The sequence below is a fragment of the Carlito syrichta genome, unplaced genomic scaffold (genome assembly GCF_000164805.1).
Source record: "Carlito syrichta isolate Samal-C Ts95f unplaced genomic scaffold, Tarsius_syrichta-2.0.1 Scaffold301727, whole genome shotgun sequence".
NCBI lineage: Eukaryota > Metazoa > Chordata > Mammalia > Primates > Tarsiidae > Carlito > Carlito syrichta.
Window position 1 is genome coordinate 75,882 of NW_007245823.1, and position 15,745 is coordinate 91,626.

General features: G+C 38.5%; 1 pseudogene; it reads right to left on the reverse strand.

Moving 5' to 3' along the window:
- Positions 1-1,406: 1,406 nt before the first annotated feature.
- Positions 1,407-14,620, reverse strand: LOC103257432 (annotated as a pseudogene).
- Positions 14,621-15,745: the final 1,125 nt, after the last annotated feature.

The following is a 15,745-nucleotide window of genomic DNA, read 5'->3' on the forward strand; positions in this document are numbered from 1 at the left end:
ATAGATAATTACTTATCTGGGAGCATGCTTTTCCAAATTTACTTAATGGGTAGAGGATATTTCATCACAGTGTGAATTTTGTGACATGTAATTATATTGTGTTAGGTAGAATAATGGCCTCCCAGAGATTCCATAACCTAATCCCTAAGAACCTGTTTATATGTTACATTGGTAAAGGGGAATTAAGGTAGCCGATGAAATTATGGTTGTTTATCAGATTACTCTAGGACAGTGAGATTATCTTGGTTTGCATGAATGTTTCCAGTATAACCAAAAGGGTACTTAAACATGAAGAGAGAGGCAGAATAATCAGTGTCAGAGTGCTGTAAGGGCTGACTGGTCTTTGAATGGTTACACGCCACAGAATTCTGACAGCTTCTAGAAACTGGAAGGGCAAGGAAAGGGACTCTCCCCTATGGGCTCCAAAAAGAAATAACAGTTCTGCCAACAATTTGAGTGCATGACCCAATACTGAACTGCAGAGCTACAGAACTGTAACATAATAACTCTTTTTGTTAAAAGATAGTAAATTTGTGGTAGCTAGGTACAAGCAGCAATAGAAAACGAACATAATTTTACTTCCGCATGCATTGTATTCATAGGCTTTCATTATGTAACACAAAAACTGGTATTTAAGAGTTGATTTATTGGTCAGGCTAGGTGGCTCAGCCTGTAATTCCAGAACTCTGGGAGGCCAAGGTGAGAGAATTGCCTGAGTCCACAGGTTCTAGAAGACCCCAGCCAATTTAGTGAGACTTCATCTGCACAATAAATAAAAAATTAGCTAGGTGTGGCAAAATGCACCTATAGTTCTGGCTACTTGGAAGGCTGAGGCAGACAGATCCTGGAGCCCAGCAGGTAGATGCTGTGGTGGCTATGAGTGTGACACTGAACTTTAGCCTAGGCAGCAGAGTAGATTCCGTCTCAAAGAAAAAAAAAGAGTTTATTAAAGGAGTCTTTCCAAGACTCCCAAGGTATAAGAGGACAACATGAGTTACTTTTCCTTTTTTTCTTGATTTTAAACATTTCACTTTTGTATAATAAATTCCCCCATATTACTAAAAACATTTTCTGTATCCATTGTCTTTACAGGTGCCTTTCTATGTTTCTCTGAAACATGATAAAGTACAGTTTAGCACTGAAATAAACACACACCATTTCCTAAACATTCCTCTAAGAATTGAGACCAATTGAGATGTCACCTTCAGGCAAAGTCTTCTCCATAATAGCTGTATTTCAACCCAACATGATTGCACTGATGTTTAATAAATCTAACTTATCACAAAGGTTCCCTGTTCAACTTCTGCATTCATAGTGTTTCTTTCCCAAGTGAGGTCTTTGATATACAATGGTTGAAGGATTCTAGTTAAAGACTGTGCCACCCTTCTGCTACCTCAAAATTTTTTTTACTGCACATCTGTAACATATAAGACATAATTTATTACTGAAGGTGTCACATTCATTTCATTTGCAAGGCTTATTCCCTGTTCACATTCCTGATTAGCTACTAAGGCTAGACTTCTTGGAAAAGGCTATTCCACAATTAACTACATTTCTATCCCTTAGGAGCTCACTGATGTTTAATAAGCATTGGGTACCTGAAGAAGGCATATCCACAGGAACTGTGTTCATGGCATTTTCTCCTTGTATGAGTTCATTTATGTATAGAGGTCTGACTCCCTAAGGAAGGTTTCTCCACTTTCAATAAATTTATAGCTGTCTCTCCTGTGTGAATTTTCCAATGCTTAATAAGGACTGACTTGTGGGCAAAGGTTTTGCTACATTCAGTGCATGAAAAAGGTCCCTCTCGGGTATGAGTTCGCAGATTCTGAATGAGCTCTCACTTGCTTCTAAAGGCTTTGTTGCACTCATTACTTTCATAAGGTTTCCTTCCAGTATGAATTATCTGATGTCTGGTAAGGTGTGACTTTAAATGGAAGGTTCTTCCACATTCAGTCCATTCATAAGGTTCTCTCCTGTATGAAGTCTCTGGTGCACATTGAGATATGTCTTTTGGGAAAAGGCTTTCCCACACACTCTGCATCCATAGCGTTTCTCTCCAGTGTGAGATCGCTGGTGTCTAGTGAGCCAGGACCCACTACTGAAGCCTTTCCCACATTCACTGCATGAATATGGTCTCTCTCCAGTATGAGTTCACAGATGCTGAGTGAGTTTTGACTTGCATCTAAAGGCTCTGTTGCACTCATTACATTCATGGGGTTTCTCTACTGTTTGAGTTTTCTGATATTCAGTGAGCTGAATCTTCCTCATGAATGTTTTTCCACATTCATCACATCCATGGGGTTTCTCTCTTCTTTCAGTTCTCTGATGTCTAACAAGCTGGGCTTTGCTGGCAAAGACTTTCCCACACTCACTACATTCATATGGTTTCTCTCCTGTATGAAGTTTCTGGTGAGCAGTGAGAGATGCCTTTTGGGAAAAGGCTTTTCCACATACATTGCATCCATAGAGTTTCTCTCCAGTATGAGATCGCTGGTGTGCATTAAGATGGGACTTCTGACGGAAGGTTTTACCACATTGACTGCATGAATATGGTCTCTCTCCAGTATGAGTTCGCAGATGATGAATGAGCTCTGATTTGCTTTTAAAGGCTTTTCTGCACTCATTACATTCATAAGGTTTTACTCCTGTATGAACTCTCTGATGTTTGGTAAGGTCTGACTTAAAATAGAAGGCTCTTACACATTCAGTGCATTTATAATGCTTTTCTCCTGTATGAAGTCTCTTATGTAAAGTGAGATGTGACCTTCGGGAAAAGGCTTTTCCACATTCAGTGCATTTATAAGGCTTCTCTCCTGTATGAATTCTCTGGTGTTCAGTGAGATATGCCTTTTGGGAAAAGGCTTTTCCACATCCAGTGCATTCATAAGGCTTCTCTCCTGTATGAAGTCTCTGGTGTACAGTGAGATGTACCTTTTGGGAATAGGCTTTTCCACATTCAATGCATTCATAAGGCTTCTCTCCTGTATGAGTTCGCTGATGTTTAATGAGCTGAATCTTCCACTTGAAGGTTTTTCCACATTCATTGCATCCATGGGGTTTCTCTCCTCTTTCGTTTTTTTGATGGCTAATGAGATGTGTTTTCTTGGAGAAGACTTTCCCACACTCACTGCATTCATATGACTTCTCTCCTGTATGAAGTCTCTGGTGTACAGTGAGATATGCCTTTTGGGAAAAGCCTTTTCCACATTCAGTGCATTCATATGGCTTCTCTCCTCTATGACGTCTCTGGTGTCGAGTGAGATATGCCTTTTGGGAAAAGCTTTTTCCACATTCAGTGCATTCATATGGCTTATCTCCTGTATGAAGTCTCTGGTGTAGAGTCAGACATATCTTTTGGGAGAAGGCTTTCCCACACACGCTGCATTCATATGGCTTCTCTCCTGTATGAAGTCTCTGGTGTACAGTGAGATATGCCTTTTGGGAAAAGGTTTTTCCACATTCAGTGCATTCATATGGCTTCTCTCCTGTATGCAGTCTCTGGTGTACAGTGACATATGCCTTTCGGGAAAAGGCTTTCCCACATACACTGCATTCATACAGTTTCTCTCCAGTGTGAGATCGTTGTTGTCTAGTGGGCTGGGACTTCTTACTGAAGCCTTTCCCACATTCACTGTATGTGTATAATATTTCTCCTGTATTAGTTCGCTGACGTACCATGAGCAGGGACTTTCTGGAGAAGATTTTCTCACACTCATTATATTCATGGGGCTTCTCTCCTCTATGAGTTCTCTGATGTTCAATGAGCTGAATCTTCCTCGTGAATAGTTTTGCACATTCATGGCATCTACAGGGTTTCTCTCCTGTTTTGCTTCTTTGATGTCTAATGAGCTGTGCTTTCTTGGAGAAGGCTTTGCCACCCTCACTGCATTCATATGGCTTCTCTCCTGCATAAGTTTTGTGATAGCCATTGAGCTGTGATTTAGTGTTACTATGGTTAACACATCTATAGTACTTAAGTCCAGTAAGAGATTTGCCATGCTTGAAATGGAGACATGATTTCCCATATCCACTAAAGTCATCATAATCCTTTTCTGCAAAATGTCTATTCGGGATAACAAAACCTAAAAGAAATTTCAAAGTTTTACAATGTGAGCCAAACTTGTTGTACCTTTGTGTTAAAAAAGCAATACTTTTGCATAAATTAAAATAATTTCCAAGGACAAATTTGCTGATATCTTTCTAAGTTTTTAAGCTCATTTTGATTTTCTTGGTGCCATGGCATACAGTCAACCTCTCATATTTCTTCTAGAAAAAAGAATAATTAAAATATTCATTTTCTTTTTCCAGAGGGGACAGGAGGTACAAAAACATCTTTGGTTGGCTTTTATGAGATCTCGGTCTAAGAGGATTTACCCCATGCTCTATAAAAAAAATTAGTACACTAAAACAGCAAAAGGGGAAAAATGTTGTGCTAGCAACATATATAGTCCATAATATAAAAATATTCCTTGAGCTCCTTTCCAAAAAGGACCTTGCAAAATGAAAATGGAACTGAAAATAGAACACTGAGACTGAAGAGATCAAAACCAGATGGAGGGCATGGATCCATTTTTCCAAAAAACTTTGTATGGGGTGATATTTTAGATGCTAAGGTAACTAATAATATATTCTCTATCCCCACAAAGCTGTCATGCTAGTAAATAGAATTAATAGCTAAGCAAAGAGTTAAGATAATTTTAGAATGTGAAAAACAGTACACAGGAAGTGATAAAGTATTGGTAGGTCAACAATAGAAATCCCCAAGAAAAACAAAGCAAGCAGACATAATAAGATAAAAATGAGCACTGTTATGCAAAGAACATTAAACAACATTGCAAGCAAAGGGAACAGCCAGGTCAAAACCCAGAGGTGAAAATACAGGCACAATCAAGAAACATAAGAGAACACATTGGTGTTCCTACAATATTTCAAGCTTTAGTGTAGTAGAAATATGTAAGTTTGACAAGGCTGTGAGAATTGAGACTATAGAAATGTTGTAGAAGACTTCATTAGAGATTGGATTTTATACTAAGAACAATGACAGTAAGCCACCAAACTTTCTTTGGCAAGAAAACAACATGTTCTGAATTGACAGCTTCAAAACATTACTGTTCTATGGAGAATGAATTGGAGATGAAATTATAGAAGAGACTAGACAGGAGGCTATGACAGAGTTTGGGTAGCTTAAGCATGCAAAATTGCAATGCAGATGGAGAGAAGTGAAAAAGCACATAGTAGGGGAGGAAAAGTCATGAATGATGGAGAAAAAGCGAATATTCCCTTTTAGCGTGAATATTGGAGATGGAAGAGGAAAGAATTGATTACAGACCCTCAGTGTGTAGCATAATAATCGATACTGGTGCCATTTAGTAAAACAAGGAAGAGTAGGAGCACAGGCTTGGCATTTGGGGTAACACACTGTGCCAGATAGCGTCTACCAGATCTAGGATGAATACTCTATATTCAAGAGAGATACAAAAGTACACAGTTAAATCTATGAATGTGGAGAAAGTTCTAGGCTTGAGATAACAACTTAGTTATGAGCATATAAACATTATTTACACATTTTCAACTGCATGGGATTAGATGAGATCATCTAAGTAGAGAGAGGAGACAGGACAAGGTCAAGAGCTTCATGCGCTCCAAGTTTGAGAGTTTGGCACACTGATATGCATAGATAATACAAAATGACTACACAGAAAACTTATCTGTGTTAATCATGTAAATAAGTAACACGTGTTTTAGTAAAAAGATATGGAACTGGAAAACCAGAATACAGAACACAAAGTATCTCATTCCAAGATTGTTGTGGTAAAATATTTAGTAACACCTTGTTACTAAATCTTTCTTCTCTCATTCCAACTGCACACCAAAACTAAACTTTTCTAAAATGTCATGTTTTGTAATACTGCAGTCAAGAGTCCAACTTTCTATGTAGGAGTTGAAATATTGTGATAACAAATCCCTTGCAATTTCCTAAGTGATAGGGATGCTAGGAACACTTTTGTTCTAATATTTGGTCTCTGACTCTGGTCCCTGTCACAGCTCCTAAATCCCTTGAAATTTCCTGGGTGACAGGAGCATGTTTTGTTCTAATGAGGTGACTCTTGATAAACACCTGGATTGCTTCAGGATGGGGTCTGGTCATCATCCTCCAAGAAGGGGAGAAGGATTAGAGACTGAGTTAATAGCTGATTATATCTATGTAATGAGGCTGCCACAAAAATCCCTAAAAGACGAAGAGTTCAGAGAGCTTCCATGTTGATCAACACATCCACATGAGAGATAGCACATCACAATTTCCTTGGGACAGAGCTCCAGTGCTTGGGACCTTTCTAGATCTCACCCTATATACCTCTTCATCAGACTGTTCCCCCATATTCTTTTGTCATATTTCTAATAATAAACTAGTCAATGTGTTTAACTGAATTCTGTATGCTGTCAGCAGAAAATATCAACTCTAAAGAGGGATTCAGGGAAACTCCTGATTTATAGGCAAATCAGAAGTGTGAGTAACCTGGGGGCCAGGACTTATGACTGGCATCTGAAGTCGGGACAGTCTTGTGGGACTAAGCCCTTAAACTGTGGGGTCTATACTACCTAGGGTCTAGATAGTTAATATTACAATTCAATTGTAGCATATCTAGTTGGTGTCAGGAGAGCTGGAAAACTGGTTGGTGTAAGAATCCCACCTTATGTCACATTTGGTGTCAGAAATGTTCTTTTAGCCTGGTATTGGTATAAGAACAGGCCCATAAACCAAAGAAACAGGATGGAGATTACGGAGGCAAACCCTCAATTTCTCAACCAACTCATCTTTGACAAAGCCTTCAATAACAACCACTGGGGAGAGGAAAACCTATTCAATAAATGGTGCTAGGAAAACTGACTGACCACATGCAGAAGATTGAAACAGGACTGCTACCTATTACAATACAGAAAAATTAACTCTAAATGGATCAAAAACCTAAACATAAAACCTCAAAGTATAAGAAAATTAGAAAATGCAGGACACACCCTTATGGAAATTGGAACTGGCAACCAATTCCTATTCAGAACCCTAAAGGCCAATACCTTAAAAAATAAGATAGACAAGTAGGACCTCATCAAACTAACGAGCTTCTACAAAACAAAAAATAAAAACCATCAAGAGAGCAGGGGACAGCCCACAGAATGGGAAAAAATATTAGGTAGCTGTATATCTGACAAAGGCTTAACATCTAGGATCTACAAAGAACTCAAACGTGCCAAAAGGAAAACAAACAACAACAACAAAAAAAAGCCCCTTTAAAAAGTGGACAAACGAAATAAATAGACACATCTCAAAAGAAGATATATGGGTAGCAAACAGACACAAGAAAAAGTGCTCAGCCTCACTCATCATCAGAGAAATGCAAATCAAAACCACATTGAGATGCCACCTAACCCCAGTAAGAATGGCCATCATTAATAAAACAAACAACAACAGATGTTGGCAAGGATGTGGAGAAAAAGGAATGCTTCTACACTTCTGGGGGGAATGCAAACTAGTGCAACCTCTTTAGAAGACAGTGTGGCGATTTCTAAAAGAACTAGAAATTGACCTTCCATATGACCTGGCAATTTTCTTACTGGGAGTATACTGGGGTTCCTCAAACCATTCCACAAAAAAGATACCAGCACCAGCACACATATGTTTGTTGCAGCTCTATTCACAATAGCAAAAACGTGGAACCAACCAAGTTGCGCATTGACGCTGGACTGGATTAAAAAATGTGGTACATATACACAATGAAATATTATGCAGCCATAAAGAAGGACAAATATATGGACTTTGCAGCAACTTGGATGGATTTAGAGTCAATCATACTCAGTGATCTAGCACAGAAACAAAGAACAGAGTACCATATGTTCTCTCATAAGCAGATCTTGAACAATTATAAAATTATAAGACAGGGATTGGCACTAAGAGGAAACTGTCAGGGAGGGCAGGTGGGATTGGCAGTTGAGGGAAACTGCTAGGGGAGAGAGGGGCATACCTTATCAACAAGAGTACCTGCATAACTGACTTTTGTATACCTAACCCTGAATTGCACCCCATATCTTTATAATTAAAAAAAAGAAAAAAAAGGAAATATTCTGGAAGAGTAAAAAAAAAAGTGTTCATTTTTTACGTGATACAACCCCACAAAGTTTAATAGATTCATATATTCATAGATTCAGATATATATATATATCCATTTGGAATTTAAAAATAGGCCCCTGGATCATCTGTTCTTTTCCCAGGGAAGAGTTACAAGTTTACTGATTAGTAAACTATCAATTTCTCCAGTCAATTTAATAATACTGTAGCTGTGTCCAACACTGATCAACAGAACCTTCTGCAATGAAGGAAATGGTCTATATCTGTGTTTTCCAACATGGTAGCCATCAGGCATGTGTGACTATTGAGTACTTGAATGTAATTAGGGTTACCACAGAACTAAATTTTTAATTTTACTAACTTTTAATTAAATTCAAGTAAATACATATGGTCAAGTGCCCAACACACTGGCCACACAGGTACAGCCATAATTAGCACTCTGTTCTTTCTGAATCATTTGTAAAACAGCCCCTTTCTATTGGACAATTCCATTTGCACAGCCTTGCACTATACAAAAATGCCTCATAATCAAACTCAAGAATTTTAAATCTTGTATTCACCATTATAATCTTTTTGATGTAGTCATCCCCAAATTGTCTTCTTTCAACTATTACCACATTCTTCCTTAACCTCTGTTCCTACCATATCTCTGGAACCCATCAATTATGAGGCTTTAAGGAATCACTCCCTATGCAAGAAGAAAATATTCACCTGCCTTCTTTTCCATTTATCCTAGACCCCAAGCTATACCTTCCTTTTGTTATAATGCTACTACCCATCTACCAAGCAAAACTCTCTAGAACTAGCAAAAGACAAAACCAAACAAAATTCACACTTTCTAAGTCAATTTTTAACATAAAATTCAGACTAATCAGCTGTTTACTTGCTCATAGTCTCCTAAACCCAATCCAACATCACTTTCCCTATTTCCTCCTCCAAAGTCTTTAATGTAACTAATGACCCACAACAAGGCCTTCCATCATTTTTATTCCAAAACCAGCTATTCTTCTTGCAGAAATTATCTGATCATGCTTACAAAAATCGTGCTTTTTCTCTCTGAACCACTTGTAAAACAGCTCATCTATTTGACACTTCACTTTGCACAGCCTTGCATTATACAAAAATGCCTCATGATCAAACTCTAAAAAATTTTAAATTTTATGCACCTATGTCCTTCATACATTAAAATCTCTCCAAATCCTTTTAGAATGCTGGTTTTCAACTATAGGGATCAAAACAGAACTACCTGACAAGTGTTTCTAACTTCATATGTTGCGATCCCTGCCTTTATCTAGCCAATCTGAAGTAGCATCTCAAGAAAGACAACCTGTAGTATGGAAATGCTCCCTCTGGTCTACACACATTTGTTATTTGAAAATAAAATTGTGAATCAGAAATGAAACAAATGAAAGTCTGCATTCAAGAAAGATATGATTAAAGCTGTTGTCAGTGAATTACTATTTAGACTACACTAAATAAAGAAATATAAGACACAGACTCTTTTCTTTATGTGGAAAGAGTAGCCTCACACCAACTAGTAAAATAATACACATATAATACAGAACCATTGCTGCATCAGTGCGACATAGACACAAAGCAGCCAGAAGTCAGGAAGGTGGAATTCCCAGAGTGCTCTGCTGTAGTCAAAAAACTACACCATGGAGGTACAAAAGAAAGCTCACAGTGGAAAAGGGAATTATCTAGATGTAAAAATGCAACATGATCAAAGGCACTGATGTCAGTCCTCATGCTATTTGACATTATAGCATGCAACAAAATATATCACTTCCACCTCTTGGGAATAATTTTGTCACTTGTTTCTGGGACATCATCCAACTCTCCAACCATGGTCCTGACACATATTCCACTTGATTTGGTTCTTCTCAATCTCTAAATATATGTGGACCTCTTACTTTTTCAGCCATCACTCACTCCTCACGTCTCCTCAAGTTCCATGGCTTTAATGCTCCCTACTCACAGAGGAATGTAGCTATAACATCAAAAGGAATTAACAGAAAATCAGAAACCACTCAGTGTATGTAGCAATGGGGGCATTGCTGCAAGCCACTTTCGAAAATAGGTGAAATTTTCAATAAACCTTTTCAAAACAATAAAAATTAACAGGAATAGCAGACATTCAGAAATAGAACAGTCAACAGGGAAGACTCAAGGTGACTGGCCACCAGAGGGCAGAACAACATAACAAAACCCAAATAAAATCCACAAGGCATGGAAGGATTTGCCAGGAGGAAAGGTGACCCCAGTTTCTACCACTGTAGCTGAAAAAAGGAGGATTCAGAGGATAATTGTCCTGGGTGCAGGCAAAACATAGAATTAGAGGGTAGATGAGACTACAGAAAGGAAGATGTAGAGTTCAGGCTATTTGTCAGAAGAAGAGCTTAAATCTTTAGATATATAAATAAAATCTATGATGGTAGAAAAATCTGGAAGAAAGGATTTTGCTTTCACATAGAGGATGGAGAAATTCTGTCCTAGTGGCTGGCAATATACAGGAGATGCGGGTGTATATTAGACATCAGTAGTAGTAGGGATGTCAATCTGGGAGACTCTATCAGAGGACAGAGACCTCAGGCCTTGAGAATGAATAAAACTATTAATAGAACAATCAGCAGGAGATAAAAAATCAGAAGTTAGGAAGGCAGGGGAACTATTTGACACTTCGCTTTGCACAGCCTTGCATTATACAAAAATGCCTCATGACCAAACTAAAAAATTTTAAATTTTATGCACCTATGTCCTTCATACATTAAAATGTGAATAAGGAGATAAAGAGGCACTAAGAGAGGAAGTGTGAGGGGCTTTCACATGAACTTAAATGAGGTGATTACCAGGGAAGGAAAACAGCCCTTTAAAAGTGACAAGGCTATGTCTAAGGAGGGAGTGAAGCTTATAGCAAAGTAATCTAGGTGCAGGGAATTTCAAGGCAAGGAAGATACAGAACAGGAGGTGAGCCAAGGCAGAGCAGACTGGAAAGAATGGAGTCAGGTGAGAATTTGGGGTCCTAGATGAGATGGACTGCATGCAACCAGATGCAGAAAACAGAAATAAAGGAAGACATCATCTTTGATAGTAGGCAAAGAAAAGCCCAATTAGGAATGAACAAAGACACACAAAGGTGTCGATTAGATTTGTGGGTCAACTAGTATAAGCCAGTTTCTCTAAATAAGTTTTTAGAAGCATCATCCCTTCAATTCCTCACCATTTTCTTCATTTTTCACTCATTTACCTGGAAACTTTTGACTATGGGCCGTCCCTTCTACTATCCACGAAGGTTCTCCTTGCTCCAAATGGAAGAGTTAATTTGGTTTGGTACCTTGATACCCTGTAAACAGTAAAACCTTGAACACTTGGTACCAAGTATATATGCTTGGGGAAATCTACGAAGATGGGAGAGTTACATTCCAGGGACCATATCAATTATACTTTGACAAAGTAAACACCTTTTACTCAGGATATGGAATACATACTTTGGGCCAAGAAGGACAATTAAAGTTTATGACATAATTCACACCCATTAGGATGGTTATCATCAAAGAAAACAAAAGAGATAACAGTAAGTATTGACAAGGATGTAGAGAAACTGCAACACTGTGTACTCCTGGTAGGAATGTCAAATGGTTTAAACTGCTTTAAAAACAGTTCCTCAAAAAATTAACAATAAAATTATGGTAAGATCTAGCAATTCCATTTCTGGGAATATACCTAAAAGTATAGAAAGCAGGGTCTCAAAGAGATATAGGCCCAACCATGTTCATAGCAGCATTTTGCACAAGAGCTAAACCATGGAAGCAACCCAAATGTCCACTGACAGATAAATGAGGCTGGGCATGGTGGCTCAAGTCTAAAATTCCAGCATTTTAGAAGGCCAAGGCGAGAAGACTGCCTGAGCTCATTGGTTTGAGACCAGCCTGGGCAAGTTGGCGAGACCTCATTTCGACAGTAAATCACAAAATAAGCCAGCTATGGTAGCACATGCTTGTAGTTCCAAGCTGAGGTGGAAGGATCGTCTGAGCCCAGCAGGTATATGCTGCAGTGGCCATAGTTTGCCACTGCACTGCAGCCTAGGAAAGAGAGTGACACTCTGATCAAAAAAAACAACAACAAAAGAAAAACCACACAGATAAATGAAATAGCAGCATGTGGCATATATAAACACAAAAGAATATTATTCAGTGTTAAAAAGGAAGGAAATTCTGGCACATTTATGACATGGACGAACCTTGAGGACATTGTACTAAGTGAAATAAGTCAGTCATAAAAAAGACAAATCCTGTATCTTTCCACTTATATCAGATACCTAGAGTAGTCAAAATCATAAAGACAGCAAATAGAACAATGGGCACCAGGAACTGGGGGAGAGTGGGAGAAGAATAAGTAGTTAATATTTTATGGGAACAGAGTTTCAGTTTTATAAGATGAAAAAAGTTAAAAAGACAATGGAGATGGTGGCAACACAACACTGAATGCATTTAATCCCACTGAGTCACACACTTAAAAATGGGTAAGATGGCAAATTTTATGTTATGGATGTTTTACGACAAAAAAGAGAAAAGTCTATGATATGCAATGCCTTCAGTCCAAATCTTTAAATCGTCAAGGAAGCATAGAGAGATCCCCAAACAAAAAAGAAAGCGTAACTGACTGGGTTGCTGTCCTTACCTACTGACAAAAGATTGCCGTAGTTCTCCAACATTACCTCCTTGTAAAGGACCTTCTGAATTGGGTCCAAAAGCTGCCACTCCTCCCTGGTGAAGTACACAGCTACATCTTCGAAGGATAATGATCCCTATAACAACATATCCAATGCATTCTAAGGTGAATATCAACAGATGATGTGAAAAACAGATAGAGGAACATGATCTTCTCCTTTCTCCAAGATGAAATATGCACACTGTGACTATTTCACACACCATAGGACCATGGAAATCTGCTAATCCTTCTACTCTAAGAAAAGCACTGAGGCAATGATCTGCATAGCTAAAAAATAATGTACGATAATAATGTTTATTATTCCTTTGTTTATAATAGTCAAAATCTATCAATAATCTTCAAGTCAAACAAAAGCAGAGTTAAATTACAACATCTCTATGCTATAATATACTATACGAATTTTAAAATCAATGAGGTAGATGTATAAACATGGATATAAATGATACTCAAGTCATTCTCTTAAATGGAAAAAATCAAGCTCCTAAATTATATAATGTGATCTAAGATACATAAAAAATTATAATATATGCAATTATATCTGTATAAATGCATATATGTATGTATAATAGAACTGTATATAAATGTGGACGTATTCTATCACATGTCATAGGAAGGGACTAGATGAAAACCCAAACTATTAACATTTGTTACCCTTTCAGTTGGGGTTTGGACAGAAGGGTGACAGGTGATATTGTCTTTTGATATATAAACTTCTATGTGCTTGAATCTCTTACATGTATATATTGTCACATATCATTTTAGTAATTAAAAATATGAAGACCAGGCCAGGTGCAGTGGTTTACACAAGTAATCCCAGAACTTTGGGAGGCCAAGTGAGAGGATCACTGGAGGCCAGGAATGCAAGATCCAGCTAAACAATATAACAAGACTTTGTTCTCTAATTTAAAAATTACGGCCAGGTATGGTGGCTCACATCTGTAATCCCAGCACTTTAGGAGGTGGAGACAAGAGGATGCATGAGCCCATAGTTCAAAACCAGCCCGAAAACCTAGCATGACCTCGTATCTACAATAGATAAAAAAATGAGCCAGGTGTGGTGGTGTGTGCCTATAGTTCCAGCTACTTGGAAGACTGAGGCAAAAGGATGGCCTGAGTCCACCAGGTCAAGGCTGTGGTGGCCACGAGTGTGTCACTGCACTTCAAACAGGGTGACAATGTGAGACTCTGACAAAAAAATAAAATAAAATAAATAAATAAATAAAATTCATTTAAAAAATTATGAAGACAAAACCAGAATCATTGGTACCAACTTCAATTTTTGAACCTGAGATTAAGAAGCTAAGACAGAAACACTCTCAGTATCTGTTTCAAACTATTACCAAAAAATGGAACTTTCAGCCAGCTTCTGACTTCAATAACAAATATCTGGCTGAGAAAATTCTTCTTCATGGGGGCCCATTCAAAGTTTAAGCAGCCCATTCACTCTATTGGATAATCCAGGCTTTATTTCCAGATAAAGTCAGACTACCAAAAGGCTCTATTTTCAAGGCATACTGTATTTGAGGAATTTTGTAAAATCCAGTTTTCCTTTGGCATTATCTTCTTAGCTGACCCCAAAGAACAATAAGAAAAAGCAAAATGAAACATCCTTTACCTATATGACAAGGGCGATTTGAAGGACACTATCTACCACAAAACCTTCCTGAAGAAAATACGTTTCTTAAAATCTAAGAGCAACGACATGCTTACTTCCCCTGAAAAACTGCCTTGCCTTCTTCTCAATGCTATCACAACACGTTTCATGGTTTTTTTGTTATTACAGCTGCCAAGAGATGATACGGTTCAAAGCAAAGGCAACCCGTAGGGTCTTACACACACAGTCATTCTGCTGTAAAAAATTCCATGTCCTACCTACCTTTCTCCTTAATTTGACCAGATTGTATGCTTATAACTTAAACTTATTTTTCAACAGACACTAATTTCTATCAACATATACTGTCTCACTTAATAAATCTGTCTGTTTCAACATATCCATTGAAAAACATAGGATTAAATAGGTAAAACAAACTCACCTGGGCTTTGGTCATTTTCTTCTGTTCTTAGGAAATGGCTAGCAACTCTGGGATGTACTCTGTCTTCTATCTATCGTGAACCTGCTTGGCAGCTGTGATCAGATATCTAAAGCCATGTTTCTACCAGAAACAGTGATCTCTCGAGCATAGAACTTCCATCTTTTATTACCAAATATGCAGGGTTCCAGCCTCCGCTGAGCAGGGCCTGCATGGGGGGAGGGAAGGAGAAAAAAAAAAAGAGACAAAGAAACAGCGGGATTAGGAGGGCTATCTCCCAGGTAGCAAGGAGCAAGAGAGAGCAAGTTTATTTTCACACCATGCCTTTTTTTTTTTTTTGAGTTGGAGTCTCACTCTGTCACCCAGACTGGAGTGCAGCGGCTGCTCCCAGCAACCGCAGCCTTGACCTGCTGGGCTCTGGTGATCCTTCCGCCTCAGCCTTCCAAGAACCTGGAACTACAGGCACGCGCTACCACGGCCAAGAGAGAGGAGACAGTCATGCATGAATAGGCTGAAGCTGAAAACCCTAAAGTTGAATGTCCAGGAGCCAGGTGTGGTGGCTCAGGCCTGAAATCTCAACACTTTGGGAGGCAGAGGTCAGAGGCCTGCCTGATTCCACAATTTTGAGACCAAGTCTAGGCAACACGGTGAGACCGCATCTCACAATAAATTTAAAAAATGAGCCAGATGTGGTGATGTACACCTGGTTCCAGCTACTTGGAAAGCTGAGGTGGAAAGATTGCCTGAGACCAGTAGGTTGAGGCTGTGGTGGCTGGGAACATTCTACTGCACTCCAGCCTGGGTGACAGAGTGAGACTCCAATTCAAAAGAAAAAAAGAAAGAAAAATTCAGGACCCAA